Source organism: Anguilla rostrata, chromosome 8 (genome assembly GCF_018555375.3).
Source record: "Anguilla rostrata isolate EN2019 chromosome 8, ASM1855537v3, whole genome shotgun sequence".
NCBI classification, from domain to species: Eukaryota; Metazoa; Chordata; class Actinopteri; order Anguilliformes; family Anguillidae; genus Anguilla; species Anguilla rostrata.
In genome coordinates, this window is record NC_057940.1 from 40,897,778 (window position 1) to 40,907,813 (window position 10,036).

Sequence of the window (10,036 nt, forward strand, 5' to 3'; positions counted from 1 at the left end):
CGAACCGAGGCTGAAAAAGTAACACCCTAAAGAAAGAATACTGAGCTTAGATTGTGGCACTACTTGTTGCCAACAATCTAAAAAAGCTAAAGACTGTTGTGCTAATTTTATAGCCACAACAATCCAATATCGCAACTCAATCTTTTACCTTTTACCTTTTACCTTTTACCTTTTACCTTTTACCTTTTACCTTTTACCTTTTACCTTTTACCTTTTACCTTTTACCTTTTACCTTTTACCTTTTACCTTTTACCTCGCTTGACAGAATACCGGCTCTCGTGCAACATAAGTGACACTGAAGCAAAGCTTATCAGCTTGCTTGGGGTTTAAATAGAACGCCAACAGGTGCAAATTGTAAAAAGAAAATTTGCACGTGTATAATTCAATCAACTCAATGGCCGTAATAACTGAAGAAAAGGCGCATGAAAAAACCAATGGCCGTAATAACTGAAGAAAAGGCGCAGGAAGGAAAAGAAATGGTGGCATCAGCCAAAACCATGACAGCTGGTGCATGCACTATAATACCTGAAGCAGACTATTCGGCTTCAAACCAAAAAATTAACTACTTAACTACAAAACCAACTGTGGTTAAAATAATGTGTTGATTATTTACAGTATAGATGTGAGGGTTACTATAAATTACAAGGCAGCAATTAACCTAAGATGTCACGGTGATCTTGAAAATTGTTCAGGTTGCCGTCAGCCCTGTAAAACCCAGTGACAAAATCTCAGTGTGCACATGCATACATGACTGAAACAAATAAAAGCAACATGGTGCTAAAGCTAAAAGCCAAATGATATTGGATTACAACCTTGTCTACGACCATATTGTTATGTCTATGTATTTTTCGTGACCTCTTGTTTTGTTATAATAACCTCCAAATATCTCAAAGCTGCCAACAAACAGCGTGATACAGAAAATAAGCACTGCGCTTGTAATTAATAGTGTTTGTTTGAGTTGGGCTTTGTAATTTGCCAACCTTTATTATCTGGTCTGCCACAGTTTGAGCTCCTGATAATCATCGTGAAGTCAAGGTGATTGTGCGGTCATGTACTGTCTGTTTCTCATCAATATACTCACTTTGTCTGCTGCTCCATCTTCCACGGTGATTGCCATTTGCTGGAGGAGGCATCGGAGTACAGAGTTTCTACCTGGGATCAATTACAGTTGTGTTTTCTTTCCTTATGTGCATCAAAGGCACATCAGACAGCACATTTCAATAAGATTTCTGAGCCATGCAATCTATACAGGGAAATACATTGAGAGACATAAAAGGGATCATTTCTGTATGTATATTATGGTCTATGTCATAATATGAGTTGTGGTTTCTGGTTTTGTGTTATCCCTTTGATACATATAACAGTTTTCCATGTATTGCATGACATGAACTAGAGAGAGAGAAAGGGGTTCGCCTCCATTTATCCAAGCCTAGCTTTGTATAAACTCCTTAGATTCTGCTATACATTCTTATTGCTATTTATATTGCTATGCTGGTGATACCCACCTGCAAACAAAATAATCTGAACATGTAACACTGCCTGCTGCAATCTCAAATCAAACCCTCCTAGCCCTTGAGATGGCTGTCCATATTTTAAATCTTTAAAACCCATCAAACACATATAGGTTTATTAGCTCATTCTATAACAGCTGTATTCTTGATACTGCTAGTGTCTGTACCTCGGGCTGCCAAGAGCTTTGAGGTGACACAAGACAAGGTGCTGTCCTTCATTAATATCGGTTAGCTTCAGTGATGTGAGCTGTGAATTTGTTCTCTTCAACTTCTTAAGGATCTGTCCATTCCTTACTTCCTGCGGGAGCCAGCTCTATTTCAAGGCTCTTGTGCCGTCCTACTTGAACTATTGTACTTGATTATCACTCGATGGCTGTGCAGAGAAGTTGAGCAGAATCCTGCGGCTTATCTACAGCCATAAAAATATTCCCACACTTATCTCCCTGAGTTGGCTCTCAGTTATAGTTCACATGAAATTCAAAACTTTATCAGTGGCTAACCAGGCTTCTACAGGGACATGTTCCTTTTTTAAAATATATTTTCACAACCCTGATAGCCCTGTCTTTGATTATCTAGCAGTTCCTTCCTTAGGGATTCACAGCCCAGCCATGGGTTTTCTGTTCCTCCCCTTCTTGCTTACCAGTGGTGGAACAAATTGCGTACATCTGTCAGTACCACAGAGTATTGCACACTGAAGTAGATGAAAATGTCTCAGTAGACCACAACGCATTTTAAGAAACGTGGATCGATAGTTGAAAATGCAGGGTCATTTCAGTAAAAGGAAAAGAGTCAATTATTAAAAATGATGAACTATTAAATGAGTGAACTGGTAATTATATTTATTAGTACATATCATTTAAATTGACAGCTTAGTCTTAGTAGCCTAGGAGGCTTGATTCCATCTTCCTTGTAAAAGTGGTTGCTAATAAAGTGCTCTGGCTCTGGTTTTTTTTTTTTTTTTTTTTGCACTGATGTGGTTCTTCCTGAAAATAACCTCATGGGTGGGTTTACAGGCTTTTTTGTGAAGAGTGTGATAAGCTGCAGCTTTCAAATTCTTCTTTCATCAGCCCTCAGTCTGTTCATTTTCCCTCTGTCTTCAAGTTACATGCATGTTCAGCTGTTGGAGAAGAAAAAAAACCCAGAAAAGAAATGGCACGCAAATGAGTAAATTAAAAAAAAGGATTAAAAGTAAGTTGGCAACGAAGCGATGAATCACTCATTTCTATTGCCTCCCACCCCTCACAGATATGATTAAGAGCACACTGCCATTACAGTCTCTCTAGAGAGGTGTGCCCAGATTTAAAAATAAAATTTAATTTTTACTTTTTTTTATTTCACTCTTTATCAATTTATGTTGCACCAGAAACTTGGGTACATCAGCTCAAATTCTGCAGTAGTTATTTTAGTGTATGCTAAGAAATAGCAAGATAGTGCGAACCAGCGTCTGAAATTCAGATGGCTTTAGCACTGTACAAAGAAATGTGTGATTTCCCACACCTTTGTGCAAATAAAAATAGTTGTTGTGCCTTCCCAAATGATTCTTGCATATTTTATTTTTGAAAAATACACAGTATGCTGGCAGGAAATATATCGGGATGGTACCCTTGTATGAGATCCAAACATTTGCAGTGTCACACAACAGTCTAAAAAGGTAATACAACAGCCAAACATATTTCTTGTTATTTGTATGATTGTGATAGCACAAAAATGTTGTGAGAGTTACAACTGATGTAGTACAAGTTTTATGGAGACTTCTGATTGCTAAAATGCAATCAAAAGTCTCTTCTCTAGAACACTGAGAATCAGTTCTTTTTTTTTTTTTTTACTAAAGAATGCTAAAATAATAATTGTACTAGTTATTATTTTGTGTTAAACATATAATGCTAATACTATAAGTAATTATGAAAAATATACAAGAAGGGAGAAAACTTGTTACACATTTCATGTTTGAATTTTGGATACTGTACACTGTATGGAAAAGTTTAAATCCAAATAAAAGGAGTTATCTTACCAATGATAGCTTAGTTTAGCTCGATCTTCAGAATTTTTTATAAGAAGTTACAGACCCCGCAGTGCAGTGCATTTGTCAGGCAGGTTACTAGTGAACTTCAAGCTGGGGGTTATTTCAGGTGACCACCATTAAGATGATATAAAAATATCTTTTTATCTGTTTTATATTATTTAAAATATATTATCTAAACATACAATAAATAGTTGTATGTTTTATTTGGAATGTTATTTGGAACACGTGTTGTTCAGTTTGTAAGTGCTAATAGAGGAATTAGAGAGGTATTCTTTAAAAAGCAACGCTACACAGGTTTATTATCCATCCATCCATCCATTATCTATACCCGCTTATCCTGGGCAGGGGAGTGCTGGAGCCTATCCCAGAGTGCATTGGGCAAGAGGCAGGAATGCACCCTGGATAGGCCGCCAATCTAATGCAGGGAGGTTTATTATTCTTTATCTTATCTGCATGGCCCATCATACTGACTCGGTACAATACATCTGTAGAATCAAAGGAAAGCAAGGAACATGATTAATGAACGCCCAGTTGAGAGTACAAAAACAGAACTGTGCACCATCCATATAAAAATTATTTCTTCTTGAAAAGATTTTCTGTGCAAACTGGATGGCTACTGGCAATTACCATACTAATGAAACCTTTATAGAAAGCAAGGAAATGAATCGATTACTGTTATGGGATACTTCAAAATTCCCGGTGAATTTGATGTCAAGTTCACCAGTACATCCTTTCTATAATTTCCACTTTGATAATTCAATAATTCGATTCGATTTAATTCGATTGTGTGTTATGTTGGAACCCCCAATTTCCTCGGTCAGCCTAATATGAAAGTGGTGTAGAAAATAAAATATTTAGAATTTCTAAAGGGTCTATTTATTCAGTTTTTAAAAAAAGATTTTTTGCTGTTACATCTAAATGTAAATATAAAGATGGGAGACAAATTAAAGGAAAACCCATCATGAAGTGTCTTAGTAAGGTGTTGGGTCTCCATGAACTGCCAGAAGAGCTTCAATGCACCTTGGCATACATTCTACAAGTCTGTGGAATGCTACTGGAGGGATGGAACACCATTCTTCCAAAAGATACTCCCTCATTTGGTATTTTGATGATGGTGGTGGAGAATGCTGTCTAACACGTCCATCCAAAATCTCCCATAGGTTTTCAACTGGGTTGAGATCTGGTGACTGTAAAGGCCATAGCATATGATTCACATTCATTTTCATACTCATCAAACCATTCAGTGACCCCTCGTGCCCTGTGGATGGGGGCATTGTCATCCTGGAAGAGACCACTCCCATCAGGATAGAAATATTTCATCATAGGATAAAGGCAATCACTCAGAATAACTTTGTAATGATTTGCAGTGACCCTTCCCTCTAAGGGAACAAAGTGGACCCAAACCATGCCAGGAAAACGTCCCCCACAGCATAACAGAACCACTGGACCCCCTCGGTGTAGGGGTCATGCATTCAGGGCTTTACCGTTCTCTTTGTGTACGCCACACATGCACTAGCCCACTTGTCAAGAATATGGTGAAGGATGACTCATCTGACCATATCACTTTTTTCCACATCTATGTAGTTCAGTGCTTTTTGTTTTTGCACCACTGAACTCTCAAATGCACTTGGTAATGAGGGATTTATGCAAGGCAACCCTACTAAAGTATGATATCCCTCTCTGTGTAGTTTTCGACAGAGATCAAATGAGCTGGCTCAGAATTTTTATACATGTCACAGAGCATGATAGGATGTTCATTGGTTAATTGTATAAAGCAGTGCACCTGTATGGAATCATCTGCATGTGTTTCTCCACTCATTTACACAGGTTTTTCCTGTCACTTGTCTAAATGTATGATTATATGACAGTTTTTTTGTGTGAAGAGCTTTTTGATATACAAGCTTTTTTATCTAGCTTATATATTATTATTATTATTATTATTATTATTATTATTATTATTATTAGCATCATATTCAATGCTGAAAATATCTGCCAGGTAAAGTTCTGATCTAGCTTTATAATAATAATAATAATAATAATAATAATATTATTATTTTTATTATTATTATTATTATTAGCATCGCAAAAAAATCATCATATTCAATGCTGAAAATATCTTCCAGGTAAAGTTCTTCACCTCTTTCAAAGATTTTTAGAGTTCAAAGCATTCCTGTAACATTACAGTATAATACTGATTCACAGTTGGCTTGCATTGCACCTTTTATCCCCTAAAAACCTCTCGGAACTTAAACTAATGAATAAACACATCTGATTTAAAAAAATTACTAACAAACGTGGAACTCAATAAAATAGACCAACAAAACACATTCCATTACTTCCCAAGTTTTTATCTTGTTTTTTTAGCTTTATCAACTCCAAATTGGATTGCTCAATCATATTCATAGGCCCATTCCATCAATCCACCAGTCTAGTAGGCAATTTCTCTGTTGACTGCACCCTGAAACCTGGATCTGAGACACGAGACAGCCTTTCTAACTGGATGATACTACATTCTGTTGCTGTCAGCCACAGTTAGGACTGGCACAGTCACTAGGAGTCAGAACTAGACCACGGGAAGCATCACTGCACAAAAAACCAGTAACTCAAAAGAAGTAAGCACCCAGCGCCCCTAATTCTCCATATCTTAATTCGGGACATTACTATTCCTCAAGAAATCAAGATGATTCCTGTCCCACCACCATGCCGTTGCACACAGCCTTGGCAAACACCACACTCATGCTAAATATCTCTGTTCAACAGATCTGTCATCAATGTCCATTCCACATGATGTGCCCTGAACCATCTCCAATTGTATAATCAAACTGCTGGCCTCCCAAACTTTTTAAACATCTACAGCTTGTGTTTTACTGATCTTCTCCCATCTATTTTTGTGCCCATTTTTTAAACCCTGTGCAATCACTTTTTTTGGATTCAAAGCATTTTTATCAAAATGTATGTAATTTTTGTATGCCATTTAATGGAGACGAGGAGATCTAACTTGGCATGTGTTTTGACACTGCAAGTTCACCTCTGATTGGCAGCCAACTGATCAAGACACCCTGCTGATGAAAATATAAATCATTCTGCTACTTGTTGTAAGCAGCATTATCTCCAAAAGACCAAAACTGAATCATACTGCCCACTACAGAACTACCGATTAAAAAGAATCTTCATAATTTAACCCTCCTATTATGTTTGGGGTCAATTTGACCCAATTCAATGTTTACTGTCTCTAAAAATATGGTTACCATACTTTTTTCAGCTAGATATTTCATGACTCTTCCTAACTTTATGGGGAAAACATGGCAAACATTAAATTAACTGAAAAAAATATTTTCAATGTCCTGTACACATGTTGTACGCATCGGTGTTGTTGGGGTCATTTTGACCCCAAGCTCTATTGTTATATAAAACCATCATTTTGATCTTGTTTTTGTTGTGTTGTCTGAGGGCACTCTCACATTAATTTGTTTGTGTGTGTGTGTGTGTGAGAGAGAGAGAGAGAGAGAGAGAGAGAGAGAGAGCATGTGTGTGTGTGTGTGTGTGTGTGTGAGGAGAAAACATAGTTCCCACGAGATCTCTGATCATTCTCGCAACATGGGGGCGGGGGCAAACTTATAATAAGGGCTGCACACACAGCCCTCTAAACCATTTCTCTTTGCATTTATGCCTCAACTAAAGATTTTAAAAATGACCACCAGACAGAGGCGTATATTTTCTGCCACTGAGGTTCTGTCACAGATCTTGGAGGGTGAAAGTGATTTAGATGAGGATATGTCTGAGACTGAGGATAATGTTGAGGAGGACCCTGATTATGCGGCATCCTCCTCTGGTGATGAGAATGAAGCCTTTGAGATAGCACATTCAGACCCTCCTGTTGTTTCTCAACCACCAATAAACCGTCCCGTCATCTCTCAACCACCAAGAAACCCCCCTGTCATCTCTCAACCACCAATAAACCGTTTTGTCATCTCTCAATCACCAATAAACCTTCCTGTCATCTCTCAACCCCCAAGAAACCCCCCTGTCATCTCTCAACCACCAATAACTGACATGTTCACTTCCAAAAATGGAAAACGACTATGGTCCAGATCCACAGTTGAAAGACAGGGTAGACTTAGCGCTGCTAATGTCATCTAAATGGTTCCAGGCCCCACCAGATATGCTAGCAGTCATGTACAAGACATAAAGTCTGCATTTGAACTCTTCATAACACCATCAATGCAAAAAGTATATTCTTGAGATGACAAACTTAGAGGGGAGGCATGTGTATGGTGACAATTGGAAAGAGCTGGATGTGACCCACTAGCAATCCTATATTGGGTTGCTTATTTTGGCAGGAGTGTACAAGTCAAAAGGTGAAGCAACAGCAAGCCTTTGGAATGCTGACATTGATAGGGCAATTTTTCCAGCCACAATGTCTCTGGAGACATTTCATGTTTCCTCCCACATTATATGCTTTGATGACAGGGAAACAAGGCAGGGTCGACAGGAGTGTAACAAACTTGCACCTATCTCGTCTGAATGAAGATTTGATACCCACGGGTACCTAGTTGAGCTGTTATGTTCATTTTTTATCAAAACTCAATTCTGGTGACTAATTTATTTTTATTGGTACTTCTTCATTATTGAATAACTGTCATGTGTTACTTATTTATGTTCTGAAGTGTTTTCTGAACCTAAACATTTGAAATGTTTGACATTTTTTATATTTTTTCCTGGGGTCAAATTGACCCCAAACATAAAATGTTACTATGCTTGATAACAAAAGTTGTGTTTCTTTCCAAATGTTATTTTTCTTTTTTAATGAGCACTTAATTCCAACATAAAGCCCTGCAAACACCAAAACATACTTGTTTTCCATTTTAGGTCAATGAATGAGATTGTACAGTCATTTGCATATTTCGCAATAGTCATATAAAATCAATACTTGATGTATAAGGGGAGGATGGGGGGAGTCATGTTTTATTTACTGGGCTATTAAGATGGTCAGTAGAAAGGCCTAAAGTAGCTGAGAGAGAAACTTGGGTAACACTTTCAGTTATAATTATTTTCTGCAGGTTTATATTGCTGGGGTCAAATTGACCCCAAACATAAAAGTTGTTAGTTATAATAGGAGGGTTAAACAGAAAGATAATGAAGAGGCAGTCTTAACATCATAGTAGTTGCATATATTATAATTACATTACATTACAGGCATTTAGCAGACGCTCTTATCCAGAGCGACTTACACAACTATTTTACATAGCATTTTACATTGTATCCATTTATACAGCTGGATATATACTGAAGCAATGCAGGTTAAGTACCTTGCTCAAGGGTACAACGGCAGTGTCCTTACCCGGGAATCGAACCTGCGACCTTTCGGTTACAAGTCTAGTTCCTTACCCACTGTGCTACACTCCGTCCTATAATGTCACAAACACACACACACACATGCACCCACACACCATTTGTACAGTACATGCCAAAAGCATTAGCCCACCTGTGGTTATTTTGAAAAAACTTTAAGCAGAGTAGAATGAATATATGCACAGTTTTTTTTTTAAACCACGGGTAGCCTAATACCATTGGTCTGTAGAGTAAGTAAAACAGGCGCTCCCTCTCTCTACACGTCCCTCTCATCCCGTAACCTCCTACTTTGCAAAATGATTGAATAGACTTCCAATAATTAAGTCAATTGTAATGAAAGCCAAAGGAGGCTATTTCAAGGAAAGTTGTGTCTAAGATTATTTTTAAGTAAAAGTCATTTTTAAGTCATCTTTTTGTTGTATTGTAGGTAGAAATTGAAAAAAAAAAAAAAAAAAGTTGTACTTCGGTTACTCAATAAATGTCCATGTAGGCTATTAACTGAATTCTTCATCTAAAGTTTCTTAAAATCTCTGGTGGCCTAATACTTTTGGCCTATACTGCATACAAGTGAAATTTATGTTTGAAGATTTCACTGTAGGATTCTACCAGTTTGTAAACTGTGTGAGTCACTGTGACGCTGAAAAGTAAGAACATTCCCCAAGGCAAATTGGTGTCATCCCTACGCTTTAGGGAAATACAAACATTAGCGCAGTAAAAACAATTCAGAATGAACGCACAAAACTCCAAAAGAAAAAAAAAATGAAACTAAAAACTTCAAACAGATACTTCACAAAAATGTACACGTAGCGAATTCACTTTCACTTCTGCTTATGCACCGACCAACTCCCATAGATTCGTAATTGAATTGTGAAACATTCGGCAAACCGCTCGGGTTAACGCAAATCGGCAAGGTGAAGGCTTGCGAAGATTTCTGGGTATTGTAGTTTCCGTTTCGTACATAGCTTGTATAACATATGGAGTTCTATAATAAAAAACGCATTTACTCTTATGTTTACACGCCGTTACGCTGTATACGCTAAACACGCTTTTGGTAACGGTTCTGCATTCAACTAGTCACCCGAGTTCGTTCCTCCCCCCCAAACTGGAAATGTTAGTCGAACTACTCTACCCAGATGCCAAAGCAGCAAAG